At 40.0% G+C, this 18,567-nt stretch overlaps 1 long non-coding RNA gene across 2 annotated transcripts in view; it reads right to left on the bottom strand.

Moving 5' to 3' along the window:
* Window positions 1-18,567, bottom strand: part of LOC102159687 — a 68,967-nt gene that overhangs the window by 36,948 nt on the left and 13,452 nt on the right. For both annotated transcript variants that reach the window (XR_002339232.1, XR_002339231.1), the window contains 2 exons: window positions 13,024-13,180; window positions 1,646-1,775 (listed from right to left, as the gene is read on the bottom strand). This is a non-coding gene — a long non-coding RNA (uncharacterized LOC102159687). The remainder of the gene's footprint in view (window positions 1-1,645; window positions 1,776-13,023; window positions 13,181-18,567) is intronic.

Genomic DNA, 18,567 nt, shown 5'->3' on the forward strand with positions numbered 1-18,567 from the left:
GCGAAGCGGAAACGAATCTGACTAGGAACCATGAGGTTGCGGGTTCAATCCCTGGCCTCATTGAGTAGGTTAAGGATCCAACAATGCCATGAGCTGTGGTGTAGGTCACAGATGGGCTCGGATCTGGCATTGCTGTGGCTGTGGTGTAGGCTGGCAGCTGTAGCTCTGACTGGCCCCCTGGCCTGACAACCTTCACATGCCACAGGTGCAGCCCCCCCCAAAAAAAAGAGAGAGAGAGAGATCATATCTAAAACTGGAAAGTCAAGAAGTAACAATGCAAGAATGTTACCTAGAAGAACAGAGACAAATACTAAGATAATCAGGTAAAAGAGGTAAAAAGTGGTGCCTCTGGGAAGGAGGAAATGATATGCAAAGTGGACAAGGACCTGCTGTGTTTCACAAAAATCACAGAGAAATGTATGTCTTTAAAATTGTGTACCTGTTAATTTTAAATACAAACAAGAAGTGAAAGAAAAAGGCAGAGAAGAAAGTGATCAGTGTCTTTAATCTAGATTGATACGCTATAATCTCTAAAATAAAGGGACAAAAAGCAAAATAGTTTGCATAATAGGTTATTATTTTGGGGGTTTCTTATTTTTTAATTTAAAACAATTTTTGGCTATGCTCATGGCATGCAGAAGTTCCTGGGCCAGAGATCAAATTCATGTCGAAGCAGCAACCTGAGTCTCTGCAATGACAATGCTGGAGCCTTAATGCGCTGAGCCACCAGGAAACTCCTTCTTTGTGTTTTAAAAATGGAGGGAGTGGCAAATATAAATATATGCTTGTATATGCACAGAATAATTCAGCAGAAAGCTCTATTGAGCCTACCTCCAACATCAATCCTGAGGCCAACCATCTCTTCCCCTCATCACTCTCACCTTTGGGAAAACCATTACCTCTCGCCTACACTAGGTCAGCAGGCTTCCTGTTGCTTGACGGGCCTCCCTGCCTCCATCCTTCAGTCTAGGCCTCATACAGCCATCTAAGGCATCCAGTTAAAAGGAAAATTAAATAACACCACACACATACACACACACCCCGTTCAGAATCCTTAAGTTTTTTTCATCTGGTTGAATAAAACCAGACTCCTCACAAGGTTTCCCCAACCTCCTGTGATCCGGTTCTGACCTCAGGCTCATTTTGTTCTAGCTCATTCTTACCCCAATTCCTCATCCCTCTGCCTAGAGTGCTTTTCCTAGATACCAAGCCTATCACCCAGATCTCTGCTCAAATGTCACCTCCTCAGAGGGACATTTTCTAGTCCCTGTCTCTGTACCCTCCCTCCCTACTCACCACCTACCTATCCACTGTCTGTCACCTCACCCTGATTTATTTTCCTTCATAGCACTTATCACCTTTTGACATTTAATCACATATTGAAAATTTAGTTGTTGGTAGGCTGTCTCCCCCAACAGCATGTACAGTCCCATGTTTTTCTGTTTTGTTTATTGCATCTATCCCCAGGCACCTAAAACAGGGCCCGGTACATAGTAGCTATTAATCAATTTCCATTGAATAATTTAGTAAGCAATGAAAAATACAGGAAAAGAAAACACCCTACTTTTTATAGTATCTGCTTTGGGAAAGAGAACTGGGATTGGGTGTCAGGGGTGAGAGAGCAAGAGAAGTACTTTTCACTTACGTAGGCTCCAAGACCTTAAACTCCTCCAGTGCGCAGTCCAGGCAGATTCTCCCCTAGCACAGCACACTGAGGTAGTGTACTAGCGTGAAGTGGGGAAACATGAGAACATCTACTTAGATTTACTTTTCCCCTAAAAGAAAGAAGGCATTATTACCACTCAATTCATAAAGTTTGAGTACATGTATATATTTATAATTATATTCTGAATTACATGTTCAACCTATTTTTACTAACTAGGGTTTACTTTTTTATCCTTTCTCTTTTTAGGGTCACACCTGTGGCACATGGAAGTTCCACAGCTAGGAGCTGAATCAGAGCTGCAGGTGCAGGCCTATGCCACAGCCAGGGCAACACAGGATCCAACCCGCATCCGCAAAATGTGCCAGCACCTTGTGACAACACCAGGTCCTTAACCCACTGAGTGAGGCCAGGGATACAGCCTGCATCCTCATGGACACCATGTTGGGTGCTTAACCAGCTGAGCCACAAGGGGAACCCTAAGGTATAAAACTAGTTTGATCTACAAGTTTGATCACAAACCAAGGTCTCAGACAAAACAGCAGACATGTTTGATGTGTCTCATACAGTTTTAAAATTGTTTGAATCAATATTAATACCCAGAGATTTCACATAAAGTCCCAGGTATCTGGGTTGTTGGAGATGCCAGAGTTGCTGGTAGTATAGGTCCTGTGGTTTGCTAGGGCCACGTGAGCACAGCTCCACTTAGCAGGCCAGTGGGTCCCACGCACTGAGATTTTCCCTGTCTGCTTCCTGTAGGTTCTCAGATTCAGCTCACCTCCCTCCCTGCAGGCATTTTACTTTCTTGACCCTTTTCTGACTTTGTTTCTCAAGCTCAGCCAAATCATTTGTATCTGATAGCAGTGAAAGTGCTGAAATTTGCTAATAATCAACTTAAAACCCAAAGGAAACAGATTGAGTTCAAAGCTATCCCTAGCTTCACACTCCACTTTGTCAGTCTGCTGAGTGAGAGTAATAGGGGGCAGAGCCGCTGTCAGGACAACCATGATTAATAGAGAGTGTGTCCCTGTGAATCACAGTCCCTGGGATGCTCTCTGACTGACAGCAGGCTGAGAACCACTGATCTGTTGTCTGCAATTTTGTGCTTTGATATCCCAGTTACATGTAGTCCTTCTTTGTTATATATGTATCTACAGCCCTGTAGAAACTTCCTGTAAGGACTTATGAGTGTAGAGTACTCCCGAGTTCCTCAGAGCATCAAGTATAGAGAACACTTAATAAAGGTTTGTTGGTTAACTGATTAACACAAAAAATAAAACATGAAGGAAGTTCTCTGGTGGCTCATGGTTCAGTGCCTGACCTGGGAACTTCTGCATGCTATAGGCACAGCCAAAAAAAACCATGGATACTGCCAGTGTTTATAACTTATATCACCACAGTTTGCACAGTTAAATATCTAGAGATAGTAAAGGAAGTACACACACACACACACACCCATTTCATAAAAGCAGGAAGAATGAATGTCTCAATGATTTTTGTTTTCCCATAGTGCCTGGGGAAGTGGCTTTGTGATGCATAGCAACTAGATGAACAGATGGATAACTGAATGAATAAAGTCTACAATATCCTCCTTAATAGTAATCATAGATACTATTTACTAAGAATTATCCGTGGGCTGGCCACTGAGCTAAGTCCTTAATATCATTTTCTTACTTAATCCTTGCAATCATTACATATGGCCAGTTTTTTTCCTTTAATATTATAAATTTTAAAAAAAATAAGGTTTTAAAAAGTGAAATAAGTAGTCCAGAGAAACACAACTACTAAATAGCAGACCCAGGATTCAATCCCAGGGTTTCCCAAAGCCGGTAGTCTTTACTAAGCAATATCAAAAACAAACAAACAAAAAACCCTCTGGATGAGAAGATGAGATGTTGAAATTCCTCCAACAAATATTCTTATCCAATGATGTGGTTGTCATTGAAAAGAAACTCTAAAATCAGCATACTCTGCAGAAGCAGATGTTAAAGATGTCTTCTGTGAAGTGAAAGAGAAAGACAAATACCATATGATATCGCTTATATATGGAATCTAATATATGGCACAAATGAACCTATCTACAGAAAAGAAACCAACTCATGGATGTGGAGAACATACTCATGGTTGCCGAGGAGGAGGAGGGAGTGGGATGGACTGGGAGTTTTGGGTTAGTAGATGCAAACTATTACATTTGGAATGGATAAGCAATGAGATCCTGCTGTATAGCACAGGGAACTATGTCTAATCACTTGTGATGGAACATGATGGAGGATAATGTGAAAAAAAGAAAGTATATAAATGTATGGCTGGATCACTTTACTGTACAGCAGAAATTGACAGAACATTGTAAATCAACTATAACAAAAAAATTTAAATAAATGGCTTTAGCCAAATTAACAGACAGGGGAAAAACAAAGGACATTCTATGTAGACCTCAGGATAAGTATATGACCAAGGGAAGTTGAAACCTTGACAAACAGTAGGCAGTTTGGAACTTGCTTGGTACAAAAAGGGGAAGTTGCTTCTTGGGCACAACTTCTATTTATTGCAGATAAAAAGTAGTGAGTGACTGAACCTTTTTTTTTTTTTAATACAAAATCAAAACTCCAGTTTTATTCATCTGCAGGAACACTTCCTACACGATAAAGGCACTTTCGCACTGATGAGACATAAATAGTTTGAAGGCTTAGGCTCCATACCCAAAGAGTTTACCATCTACCAGAGGGGTGGAGGAGTCTACACATGGCTAGAAAAGAACACTGGATCAAGTGAGGCCCAAGCTGGAGGGTCCTGCCAACCAGGCAGAGAATGCTAGACAGACATCTGTCATTTGGGAGCACAGGGTTCAGAGGCCACTCTCTGCCCACAACACCACACTCCGTATGTTCACCAGGGAGAAAAGGAGATGTGGTAACCAGAGTCCTTCATGAGATAAGATAAAAGGCTTAAGTAAATTAATCAGAATTGCTCTGGACATGATAAGGGGTTTAGATGACGGAGAGTGAGGCAGCTGCTGACAAATAAATCTACATATTTCTCCAGCAGAAAAGGGTTATGCAGTTCAAGGCAGCTTGTTTAATGGAAAGGGAAATATGTTAATTAGATGGAAGGCTGAGTGTCTGGTGTGTGTGTGTGTGTGTACACAGAATTAGAAATGAAAAATCAAAGAAAAACTCCTAAGCTGGCTGGCCGACCATGCACACAGTGATATAAAGGAGGGATTTTTTTGTTTTTATTTTTGTTTTTGCTTTTTAGGGCCGCACCTGCAGCATATGGAAATTCCCAGGCTAGGGGTCCCAATAGGAGTTACAGCTGCCACAGCCACAGCAGCTCAGGATCCAAGCCTCTTCTTTGACCTACACCACACTCATAACAATGCTGGATCCTTAACCCACTGAGCGAGGCCAGAGATCAAACCCATGTCCTCATGGATACTAGTTGGATTAATTTCCGCTGACCCACGACGGGAACTCCTAAAGGAGCTTTTTAGTTTACTTTGTAAATTTTTCTATTTTTTTCTCTAATAGAACACATAATACACAAGTATTTTTCCTTGCAAAAATTATAAAAGTTACAGGTCGAAATAAAATCCCTTGTGGCTACCTCTCAATTGCACCCTGCCCAAACCCCCAAATCTCCTCAACTGATCTGAAATTTGAAGTGCAAGCAACATGTGGTATTTGAGCATGATGAAAAGAAAAAAAAGGTAAAAAAGCTTTCAGTAATCATAACACTAACTCCCTTTTATCAAGTAGATGCTATCTAGAAAGTTTACATATAAGCTATTAGCTCATTCAGCAAATGTTTGGTGAGCAACTAAGTGCCAAGGACTAGGCAGCCCAAAATGACCTCAAGGAATTTGCAACCACCTCCTTGTTTGGCATTCTTCCTCTCTATATTCTGATAAAGAAAGCAATACTGAGAGGTTAAGCAACTCACCCAAGGTTGCTGTGAGATAAGTGGCAATATTGGGGTTCAAATCCTGGCCGGTACATCTTCCAAGGCTACCATTGTTCAACTGTTTTTGAACTGTTTGGTTTTTTTTTTTTTTTTTTTTTTTTTTTTTTTTTTTTTGCTATTTCTTGGGCCGCTCCCGTGGCATATGGAGGTTCCCAGGCTAGGGGTCTAATCGGAGCTGTAGCCACTGGCCTACGCCAGAGCCACAACAACGCAGGATCCGAGCCACGTCTGCAACCTACACCACAGCTCACGGCAATGCTGGATCGTTAACCCACTGAGCAAGGGCAGGGACCGAACCCGAAACCTCATGGTTCCTAGTTGGATTCGTTAACCACTGCGCTACGACGGGAACTCCTGAACTGTTTGTTTTAAAAGCAGAAGTCAGAGTTCCTGTTGCAGCTCAGTGGTAATGAACCTGACTAGTATCCGTGAGGACACGGGTTTAATGCTCAATGGGTTAAGGATCCAGTATTGCCGTGAGGTGCAATGTAGGTCGCAGACATGGCTCAGATCTGGTGTTGCTGTGGCTGTGGTGTTGGCCATCAGCTGCAGCTCTGATTTGACCCCTAGCAGGGGAACTTCCATATGCTGCTGGTGTGGCCCTAAATAAATAAATAAATAAAAGCAGAAGTCTTCTAGAATGTTTTTAATGAAAATCAAATAAATGTATCACATCATAGCTCAATATGGAAAAGAGATAAAAGTGGAAGCATTTTTGTTAATTCATTTGCCCACTTATAAAATGAAATGTGTTGTAGCCAGAGGACTGGAGGAAACTGCTTAAGGAGTGATACCTCAAAGGTCCAAGCTGACTGTTCAACAGCTTTAGGTACAAGGACCAAACATTCAAGTTGATCAAGGTCATTAGGGCTGGTAAATTCCATGCATGACAATGACTAGGAATCACAGATTCTTATCCCTCTCCCATTACTTGGGACCCTCCATTACTAACCCTAACCTCATTGGGGTTCTAAGATCTGGAGTGGTTAAAAGCATCCCCTTGGTGACTGATGATCAATAAGGTTTGAAAAGTAATTTTAGTACAACTCTGTTCTGTTTAGTGAACCTTCTTTATCACTCAATCTTTGACCCATCATCCCAACCTTGAAATATTTGAACAGGATTATACAAAGGGCCTCTTTATGGGATGCCCAGCATCTGTGGAATACCATCCTGAAGTGCCTTGCTTTCTCTCCTTCTGCTTTGACTTTTCATTTCTATATACCCTTTGTTTATAAGCCACATAATCTTTTATAGAACAATGCAGGTCTGGTTATTCCTAGCTCCAGTCTACTCTTTGCTTCCTAGTTACTGTTTCAATTTCTCACTCTTTGTTGGTGAAATTTAAAACTCTCTTCTAGGTAATACCAAGTCTATTTGAATCAGTGTCTTGGCTTCCCTTTCTGATGGCTGTGTCCTGGTAGAATCTCATGTCCCCCCTCCCTCGGCCTACCCAATCCCGCCAGATCAATCCTGGGTTCATAAATTGGACGAAGGATACCACTGCTTATTCAGGTTATTGTTTTTTTTGTTTGTTTGTTTGTTTGTTTGTTTAACCATATCCCCAGTGAGCAATCATCTAATGTCTGCTTATTTCTAGTCATGGAAAGCTTTTCTCTTCATGAAAGAGCCTGTCTACTGTTAGAGAATAATAATAACGGTCTTTTGTTAGTTCTTTTTTTTTTTTTTTTTTTTTTTGTCTTTTTGTCTTTTTGCCATTTCTTGGGCGGCTCCAGTGGCATATAGAGGTTCCCAGGCTAGGGGTCAAATCGGAACTGTAGCCACCGGCCTACTCCAGAGCCACAGCAACGCGGAATCCGAGCCGCATCTGTGACCTATACCACAGCTCACAGCAACGCCAGATCCTTAACCCACTGAGCAAGGCCAGGGATCAAACAAGCAACCTCATGGTTCCTAGTTGGATTTGTTAACCACTGAGCTACGACGGGAACTCTAATAATAACGGTTTTTAAAAAGATCCCTCTAGACCATTAGCTAAAACTAGCTATTTTATACTTTCCGCCCATTGGTTCTTCCCTCCAGAATAGTGTTTCTCACCGTGGCCATCAGGCCAGCAGCATCAGCATTACCTAGGAATGCAAATTCTCAGGCCCCACCACAGATGTACTGAGCAGAAAATGTGGGGATGGGCCTTAGCAATCTATATTTTAACAAGGCCTCAGGTGATTCTGATGTCCAAGTTTGAGAATCCCTGCAATAGAAAGCAAGGCCCCTCCTGGAACAACCTTCTTGGACACATTTAGCTTGATCAGGAGTTATATTCAAATCGATGCTACAACTTGTTGGTAGGATTCCCAAAAGATATTTTACTCTTTCTGACGTAGTTTATCTCTTGGTCTAAGGGCATATCATTTGCTGTATACTTTTGAGGGGGCAGAAACAAGTGAAGCTTTCAGTTTTTTGAATTTCTAATTATGCCAAAGTTTTCCTGGGAATAAAATGCCTTACAGGCAAAATTTGACAACCATTGGTCAGGTATGGAAAGTAGGCAACATACTTCTAGCATAAATACAGAACATTAGTTTTGGGGATTTTTTAGGTTTTTTTTTTTTAGGGTTTTTTGTTTTGTTTTGTTTTTTGTCTTTTTAGGCCATACTTGTGGCATATGGAAGTTCCCACACTAGGGGTCGAATGGAAGCTATAGCTGTCAGCCTATGCCACAGTCATAGCCATATGGGATCCGAGCTGCATTTGTGGCCTACAACGCCTGATCCTTAACCCACCAAGCAAGGCCAGGAATCGAATCCATGTCCTCATGGATACTAGTCAGGTTCATTACCACTGAGCCACAATGGGAACTCCCAGAACATTAGTTCTGGTACTGAGGATGTCCTGAAAATATTTAACTGATAGATGGTTTAGAAAACATATAAGAGAAACGGTGATTTGATGTGCATTTCATGGGGGACAGGAGAATCGTGTTGAACTCTGACAGATGGGAGAAATGCAATTTTGCTGGCAGAAAAGAGGATAATGACAATGTTGCAGGCAGAAATTGAGATGATGAAGGCGGCCTAATATATTGAGTCAGAACACTGGTTTTAGTATCAAAATGCCTGGAATTTACTCTAGCTCTGTTTCTTATAAGCCATGTGACTGTGCTTCAAATCTGTAAGATGGGGGTAACAATGACACCTCCATGTACCGGGCAGAATTCTAAGATGGCCTCAAGGTTTCTGCCCCATGGTATGGGTGCCCCACCCCCTGAGTGGTGGGTGGCACCAGTGAATATGATGGGAGGTCACTCCTGCAATTAGGTTACTAATCGGATGCTTTGGAGTTAAACAAAGAGAGGTCATTTTGGGTGAGCCTGACCAGATCGGGTCAGCTTTTAGAAGAAGGTAACCCAACTGCCATGGAAGAAATCAAACAGCCTATGAGAAGAGAGCCATGTAGCAAGAACCTGAGGGTGACTCCTTGAAGCTGAAAGCAGTTTCTAACTGAGAACTTGCAAGAAAGCCAGGCCCCTGGTCATCTTGCTTCTAGAAATGGAACTCTGTGAACCAAAGAAGACCCAAGTCTCAGATGAGACTATAGCCCACAGGTTTCAGCCTGTGAGACCTTAAATAGCCAGACCCAGGTAACCCATACCTAGACTCCCAACACACTGAAACTGTGAAAGAATAAATTAGTATTGCTCTAAGTCACTAAGTTTGTGATAATTTCTTAGAATAATCAGCAACAGAAAACTAATGTACTATCTCAGAGGGCTGCAATGCAAAGATGCTACTAAAGTACCTAATATAGTACTTAACATATAGTAAATGTTCAATAAACTTAAAAACATTAGAAATGATTTGGGGTGAGCAATTTGAGAAAGTAAGACAATGAGGGGCAAGGGTCCTGTTTGTTTGTGAGAAAGCACGGCTAGCGATGTAGATGTGGCCAGATGGGAGAAGGTGGCAAGCCCCGTGCTTTCTAGGGGGCCATTTGGGAAGATTAGAGAGATGTACTAAGGACCAGTGGCAGGGGAGTTGAAGCACCAGTGAAGGAGACTCTGGAGATGCAGAAACTGAGGATCTCTGCAAGGCCACACTCACTGGGCCAGGGAGGGTTTTTTCCCAATTGGGAAGATGGGATCTTGCACATGGGTCATTACACAAATTGTAGAGCCTGACAGTGAAGCATTCAGTAAAAATGACTTCTTGGGAGCATCCTTTGTGGCTCAGTGAATTAAGAACCCGATTGGTATCCATGAAGATGTGGGTTCAATCACTGGCCTTGCTCAGTGGGTTAAGGATCCAGTGTTGCCACAAGTTATGGTATAAGTTCCAGATGTGGCTTCAATTTGGGTTGCTGTGGCTGTGGCATAGGCTCCAGATGCAGCTCTGATTCGACCCTTAGCCTGAGAACTTCCATATGCTGCAGGTGCGGCCCTAAAAAGAAAAAAAAGTGGGGGGCTTCTTGACCAGCTGGGCACACAGGCAGAGTTTCTCTGTCAGATTTACCCAAGTTGCCATACTCTGAGCAATGCTTTTTCCCTGGTCTATCAATGAAAGCCTGACTTGCAACTTCGGTGTGTCCTTTGCCCCATACTAGCCTTGCTAATCAAATGGATCCCATTGCCTGCTCTCTGACCACCATCTTATTGGGATCATTTCCTGAACTGATCCCATTTAAACCGTACCAGGTATCTCAGTTGCTTTTTTTTTTTTTTTTTTTTTAATGGCTATACCCATGGCATATGGAAGTTTCTGGGCCAGGGATTGAATTCAAGCTGCAGCTGTGACCTATGCCTCAGCTGCATCAATACTGGATCCTTTAAGCCATTGCGCTGGGCTGGGTATCCAACCTGCACCTCTGTAGTGACCTGAGCCACTGTAGTTGGATTTTTAACCCACTGCACCATAGTGGAAACTCCTCAGTTGCTTTTCCCCTACAGAGTCACTGTGAAGGTGTAGGTTCAATCCCTGGCCTGGCACAATGGGTTAAAAAAATCTAGGTCACAGCTATGGCTTGGATTCAACCCCTGGCTCAGGGAACTTGTGTATGTCCCAGGTGAGACCATAAAAAAAAAAAGAAAAAAGAAAAGAGACACACGGGAGTTCCCATTGTGGTTCAAAAGGTTAAGAACCCGACATATTGTCTGTGAGGATGTGGGTTTGATCAGTGGGCTAAGGATGTGGCATTGCCTAGAGCTGTGATGTAGGTCACAGACATGGCTTGGATTTGGTGTTGCTGTAGCTATGGTGGAGGCTGACAACTATAGCTGATTCGACCCCTAGCCCAGGAACGTCCTTATGCTGTGAGTGTAGCCCTAAAAAGAAGAAAAAGAATAAAGACACACAGAAAGAAGACCATGTGAGGAAATGGGGAAGGTGGCCATCTATAAGCCAAAGAGAGGTCTCAGAAAAACCAATCTTGCTAATACCTTGATCTTTAACTTCCAACTTCCAGAATTGTGAGAAAATTCATTTCTGTTGGTTAAGCCACCCCATCACGGTACTTTGTTATAGTAGCTCTAGCAAATTCACACAGGTAGTATCTGGTACTATATGCCCTTTGAGTGCAGGCGTAATAACAGATTCTATAAGAGAAGAATGAGATAAGGGGGCAGTAGAAGAGACTGAACAAAAACAAGAAGATGAATTTCATTTTCATCAATTTCAATTTCAGGAAATGGTGAAGATAAAAATAAATGAATAAGAAAAAGAGGACAGGAGTTCCCATTATGGCTCAGTGGGTTAAGGAACCAATGTCTCTGTGAGGATGTGGGTTTGATCCCTGACCTCGCACAGTGGGTTAAGGATCTGGCAATGCTGCAAGCTGTGGCACAGGCTGCAGCTACAGTTCCCATTTGACCCTTGGTCTAGGAATTTCCATATGCTCCAGGTGCAGGCTTTTAAAAAAGATTAAAAAAAAAAAAGTGGACAATGATTGCCAAAAAACAGTTTGTTGAAAAAAGAATACCAAAATTACTTACTTTAGCAGAGATACCCTTATTTTGAGTCAAGGGAGGAAAAAACTTCATGAGCTCAATGGCAAAGAAGCAAGAAAAAAGTGAGAGGAAAGACTTCCGGGGAAATCTATGGAGGTAAAGCACAAAGGAAATGAGAAGTATTGTGATGGGTACCTAAACTATTAAAGATGGAAGAATACAGGAAAAGGAAGCAAGGTGAGTCCTGAGATTAAAGGAAGTAAAACATTAAGAATCTAAGGAAGTAAAAGGAGTTCAAAGAAGCCCAGAGGAGCTAAAAATAAACCATATATATGGGCCAAGTATTATGTAAACCAGAAAAATGTCATTGAGATACCATTAGATCACTCAAGGTTAGAGTCACAGTTTATGGGGATCAAAAAGGAAAGAAAGCGGGTATAGTTTTAAAATAAGAAGTGAAGTAATTTGGGAAGAAAAAATGGGTTTGGCCATCTACTTTTAAATGTTTTCCTAGATTCTCTGAGACAATAATTTCCTCATACTGTGCCAAGTTTGAAACCAACCAAAATAACAAAATCCCTATGAATGGAGGGAAGAAGAGTAATACAATCCTTTTTTGCTTTGTCAAATAGATTAAATATAATTTACCTAAGGTATAGCTAATGAGCAAGCTAGTTATCACATGGCCCCATTTGGGGAAACCACAAAGCCTGTGGCTCCTACTCAGAGAGTAGTCATGTTCCACACCGTGTGAGCTCTTCCACCCTGCCCTAATCCCTTCCCTCCCAGTTATTCTACCTTCCTGAGTGGAACCAGCAATGAGCATGTAACCCCAAAGTAGCCAATTTTGAGAAAGGCTTATAGCCTGTGAGGAGGTTTGGGATACTTCTGTGTCAAGCAGACACTATCTTCTAGAGATTTGACATGGATGGAGCTGACAAACTGTGAATAAGCTGATGCTCTGAGTTAGCAGAAAAGACAAGTAAGCAGTTATGAACAAACAGAAGCTATGGTAAGCTAAAATCACAAGATCTTCGACGAAGAGTTGAGAAACTGGTGAGTAGAGGAATGGTGGAAGGGCAGATGGGTGGGATGCTGAGTCACTGCAATTATCCCTGAACTTGCCAAGACACAAGATGACTCAGATCAGCAACTCTTCACTGGATGCCCCAAGCTCCTGAATGACTGCCAGTGTCCACAGGGACCAGCTCCATTACTTTTCCTAAATTCCCAGAAGGTTTTAAAGTTCTTACCCCCATGCATATCCTCACTGTATCCCTACTTCTGCCACCCAAGTGAACCCTTGTTCACGGTAGTGAAAGGATATTGACAAACATCTCAGTAATAACATTGGCTAACATTTATTTAACACATGTGATAAGCACTATGCTGTTAACTTTACATGTTCCGGCTTATTTAATTTTCCCAACAATCTAGGAAACACTATTATTATTCTCACCAATCTATAGGTAGAAATCCTAATTTAGAGACGTGAACTTACCTGTCCAAAGTCACACAGTGATTCTGTGGCAAACCTTGTTCTGAATCTAGATCTGTACAACTTTAGAGCCCAAACATACATTTAACCCGTCAAGTCATTCTCTTTGGGGTCATGTTGGGACGAGACAGTGAGATTCAGTTATTCCAAGTCATAAAATCTGTAATGTAATGATGAGAAATTATAGGGGGAAAAGAACCATCATGAATATTGTGTGCTCTGAAATAAAATAATCATGCATCTTCTGAAACTTTAAAAACTTCATAAAAGAGAAGTTCTGAAAAAAATTCCTCCAGAGTAAGACATGGTGAAGGAAAATTAATTACAAATTACAGATGCATAATATTGTATATTATTTAATATTTCTTTTAATTACTGTTTAAGGAAAAAGCCTTTTTTCTAGTTTAACTGTAACCTTGCTTTCACTAAACTAATTTTCCTTACAAAGTCTTAAGCTCCTTAGCAATGAATTCTCTACAAAGAGGTGTTTAGAGACCAAACTTGGATATAGAAGAGAAACTATTTTGCATTAAAAAAAGAGAAATGAAACTGTAGAGTTTAAAAAAATTTATATGCAAAGAAAAAAAGGCTGTGAAAGTGTAAGATTCCAACTCTTTAAATTATTCTGAAGGAATAAATAAGATTTATTTCTCAAAAACTGGGAAATGTAGTAAGGGTATATAGAGAATACATCTATTTGAAGATGAATAATAATGTTGAACATGTGTTAGCCCCATCAGGGCACACATTTTTTTGTCACCTTCACTGATGGACAGTTCCTGGCATATAGCAGGTGCTAAATAAAAATCTGTTCAAATGAATACATGATCTAAACTCAAGATACTGAGATTATTCTCTAGATTCTATATCTAAATTATACATGAATTTAAGCGAGTCATTTAGCATCTTTGGGTATAAATTTTATTTATTTATTTGTGAGATTTTTTTGTTTATTTAAAAGATATTGCAAGAAGATGAGATCTGTCCTAACAAATATCAAAATTAATGGTATGGTACTGGTTTAGGAACAGGTAAAAAGACTAATGGAGCAGAACAGAAAATTTAGAGACAGATTTAAAAAATATATATGTATATATATTCTTTGATAATATATATATTGTTTCAGATTTTTCTCCTTTATTGGTTATTACAAGATATTGAATATATGCCCTCTACTATTTAGTAGGTCCTCATTGTTTATCTATTTTATATATAGTAGTATGTATATGTTAATCCCAAATTCCCTAATTTATTTCCCCACCCCTTCTCCCTTTGGTAAGTTCTATGTCTGTGACTCTATTTCTGTTTTAAAAATAAGTTAATTTGTATCATATTTTTAGATTCCACACATAAATTATATCATATATGTGTCTTTCTCTGATTTCATTTAGTATGATAATATTTCTAGGTCCTTCCATGTTGCTGCAGATGGCATTATTTCGTTCTTTTTATAGCCAAGTAGTATTCCACTGTGTCTTATATACCAAGTCTTTATCCATTAATCTGTTGATAGATACATAGCATGCTTCCTCACTATTCTGAACGGTACTGCAATGAACATAAAGGGGCATGTATACTTCCAAATTATGGTTTTCTCCAGAGATATGTCCAGGAGTGGGATTGCTGGATCATATGGTAACTCCATTTTTAGCTTTTTGAGGAATCTCCATACTGTTCTCCATAGTGGCTGCACTAATTTACATTCCCATCAACAGTATAGGAGGGTTCCCTTTTCTCTACTCTCTCTCCAGCATTTATTATTTATAGAATTTTAATCATGGCCATTCTGACCAGTATCAAGTGATATCTCACAGTTTTGATTTGTATTTCTCTGATAATTAGTGATGGTGAATATCTTTTCATGTGCCTGTTGTCCATCTGTAGAGACATATTCTTGTGAGTATATATATATATATATTCTCCTGTGTGGGTGTGTTTTTGTATGTGTATGTTTGTATTTAGTATTCTACCAAGGTTGCATGCAAAATCAGTATATAAAGTAAAATGAACTGGTTTGGTAAACTGGTTATTGTTAGATAAGGAATAATGTTTATTACCTTTTATACTACAGACTAAGCTAAATTTCAGATAGATCAAAGACCTGAATTTTTTTTTAATAAAAAGGAAATTTAAAAACTACTAAGAATAAAATTCACAGAAATGTTTTATAAGCTCAGGATGGTAAAATAACTACTTAGAGTAACATTAAACCCATAACCTAAAGAAAACAGTTTAAAATGTGAATAATTATAATTGTTTTACATGTAAAAAGTACTATAAACAAAGTTAGTAGATGAATGGCAATCTAGGAAGTCATAATTATAACACAGAAAACAAAAAATCATTAGCCACGATATAGAGAGAGTGCTGTAAATCAATAAGAATCATAAACATATAACATAGTAGAAGAATAGGAAATAGGGAAAAGCAGGAAATTCAGAGAAGAAATTATAAAAATAGCTAATACACATAAGAAAATCTATTAGTTGCAAATATATAAATAACCAGTAAACATTAAAATCTACTGGTTATTGGTATAAGTTGATATAACTTTTGGAGGCCATTAATATGTCTCAATAGAATTGACCTAATTAAAAAAATGAAGGTGTAGAGAAGACAGCAATGTTTTTGGTGGGTTTTCTGGGGATTTTTTTTTTGCTTTCCAGTGGCATATGGAGGTTCCCAGGCTAGGGGTCCAACTGGGGATACAGCTGCCAGCCTACACCACGGCCTCAAGCAATATGGGATCTGAGCCGTGTCTGCGACCTAACCCATAGCTCACGGCAATGCTGCATCCTTAACCCACTGAGAGAGGCCAGGCATCGAACCGTATCCTCATGGATACTGGTGGGATTCGTTTCCAAATCCGCTATAACAGGAACTCCCAAGAGCACTGATTTTGATGTTAGATCTGAGGCTCACACTTGCTTTTGCTATTTACCAGCTGTGTGACCTGAAGCAAGATGCTTAACCTACCTGAGCCAGGGACTACATTGAAATGAAGAGGGTAATATAACCTCCCAGGCTGGAGGGAGTAGTGAGAAAATGCATGAAAGAGTCTGGCAAATAAAAGGGCTCAAAAAATATCAGTTTTTCCTCCTCTTACTTTCCTGTGCTCCTTTCCCCCTTCTCCAGATTTCCTGCCATCTTTAATTAAACTGAAGAATGATTCAGGGCAGAAAAGTACAGCTTCTTTTTTATGAAGTCACGATTTGGTTAAGGCATTTAACCAAATGTGTTTCAGGGAAAGCTCTCAAGGAAAGCAGCAAAGCAAAGTGAAGTGAAGAAAACACTCACTCTAGTCAGTGAAGAAAACAGCAGAAAGGGCAAATCACAAGTAAAAATCTGGCATCATCAAGGTAATGAAAAGAAAAAACCAAAAGAGAATGAGAGTAACACGAAACCCCAAACTAAAAAGAAAACTGATTAAAATGTGAATAATCATGCACTTTAGAGCACATGAGAAAACAGAAAGTGTTATGGAATTAGGAAGAAAAATTAGACATATCACATGGTACTACACATTGAGAATAATGACATTATTCAATATGTTTGAGGAGTTCTTATTGTGGCTCAGTGAGTTAAAAACCCTACATAGCCTCCGTGAGGATGTGGGTTTGATCCCTGGCCTTGCTCACTGGGTTGAGGATCTGGCGTTTCTGCAAGCTGCAGTGCAGGTTACAGATGTGGCTTGGATCTGGTGTTGCTGTGGCTGTGGTGTAGGCCTGCAGCTCCAATTAGACCCCTAGCTCAAGACATTCCATATGCCACAGGCATGGCAATAAAGGGAAAAAAATTTTTTTGAAATTATGAAAGTCATATCACATCACCAAAACTCTGGGAAGTAGATGAGAAAAAGAAAATATTCCCCAAGTATAACATGATTATTATTTTGGTTTATTCCCTTGACTATTTTTAATGGACTTTTAAAAAAGATTACTTCATGTACCATAAAACCCACTCTTTTAAAATGTACAATGCAGTCATTTTAGGAAGTTTTCAAAGATGTACAACCATGACTATTCTCCAGGTCTAAAACATACCTCTTCCCTCTCGTGAAAACCCATTAGCAGTTGCTCTATTCCCCATCTCTCCCCTGGCTCTACTTTCTATAGAGTATATTTGTCTATATTTGTGACAAATATAGATGTATCTGGCATGTTTTAAACCAGGTGAATTGCCTTCCTTGTTTTATTTGATAGTCTATCAGAAACAAACTTTCCATAAATGGATAGCTTTCAAATTTTTTGGATGGAGAAATTACCTCTGAAATGTTTGTAGAGGGCAAAATTAAAAGAAAGAAAAGGGGGAGTTCCCGTCGTGGCGCAGTGGTTAACAAATCCGACTAGGAACCATGAGGTTGCGGGTTCGGTCCCTGCCCTTGCTCAGTGGGTTAACGATCCGGCGTTGCCGTGAGCTGTGGTGTAGGTTGCAGACGCGGCTCGGATCCCGCATTGCTGTGGCTCTGGCATAGGCCGGTGGCTACAGCTCCGATTCGGCCCCTAGCCTGGGAACCTCCATATGCCGCGGGAGCGGCCCAAGAAATAACACAAAAAAGACAAAAAAAAAAAAAAAAAAGAAAGAAAAGGAACAGAGAAAGAAAAACAAAGGATAATTTTAGGATAACACCTGAAAGATGAAGATGTAAATAATATATTAACAAGCAGGTGCCATAGCTTAAGTAGTGAATAGTAACTTGATCAGATTATTGAAGAGAGAGACATTTTCTTAGGTCTAATAAGCTTACCACTGGGTTAATCTTTAAAACTTTTTTTTTTAATGAAAGCATTATGTGTGCACATTTACAAAGAAAAAAAAAAATCAATGGTGCTGAAAAGTTAATTGCAAAAGGTAAGAGAGAATGCCCTGCTGTTAAGTCCCAGCCCTACCCCACCCCTTTGCCTTCTATCAAAACCCTACTTAACCCATGCACACTGGAGAAGCAACCAAGTTTAACTTTTTAACAGCTACCATTTTTTAATTATTTTGTTTTATTTTGTTTTGTTTTTTTGCCACACCCAAGGTATGTGGAAATTCCTGGGCCAAGCATTGAACCTGCACCACAGCAGCAACCTGAGCTGCAGCAGTGACAATGCCAGATCCTTACCCAATGAATCACAGAGGAACTCCAAGTTTTTAAAAATTCTTTGGGTGGTTACTTCCCTATCTCTCAATAATACAGTCCTATCACCACTTCTCTATTTATCAAACAGACAGAATTTATCTGTGGACTTCCTTCCCATTCTGATACGTGAGTACTTAGTTCGCTTACACCTTCTTCCCTTCAATATGAATGTCACACTATATTGAATTCCTCTTGTAATTTTAGGTAATGCACTTTAGTTTGTCTTTGTAATTTTCTTACTATATGTACTTTCATTTCCTGTCCCATTAACTATGATCTCCACTCTCCACATTGCATAGGTCTCCTCCCCTTCCACTTGCAAAATACTCTGACTGCTGTTTTCTGTAAGATTTCAACGACAAAGTTCCAAATGACCAGCACAATCAAATAAGAAGTTCAAAGGACATTTTAAAAAATCATGA

The sequence above is a fragment of the Sus scrofa genome, chromosome 15 (assembly GCF_000003025.6).
Source record: "Sus scrofa isolate TJ Tabasco breed Duroc chromosome 15, Sscrofa11.1, whole genome shotgun sequence".
Taxonomy (NCBI): Eukaryota; Metazoa; Chordata; class Mammalia; order Artiodactyla; family Suidae; genus Sus; species Sus scrofa.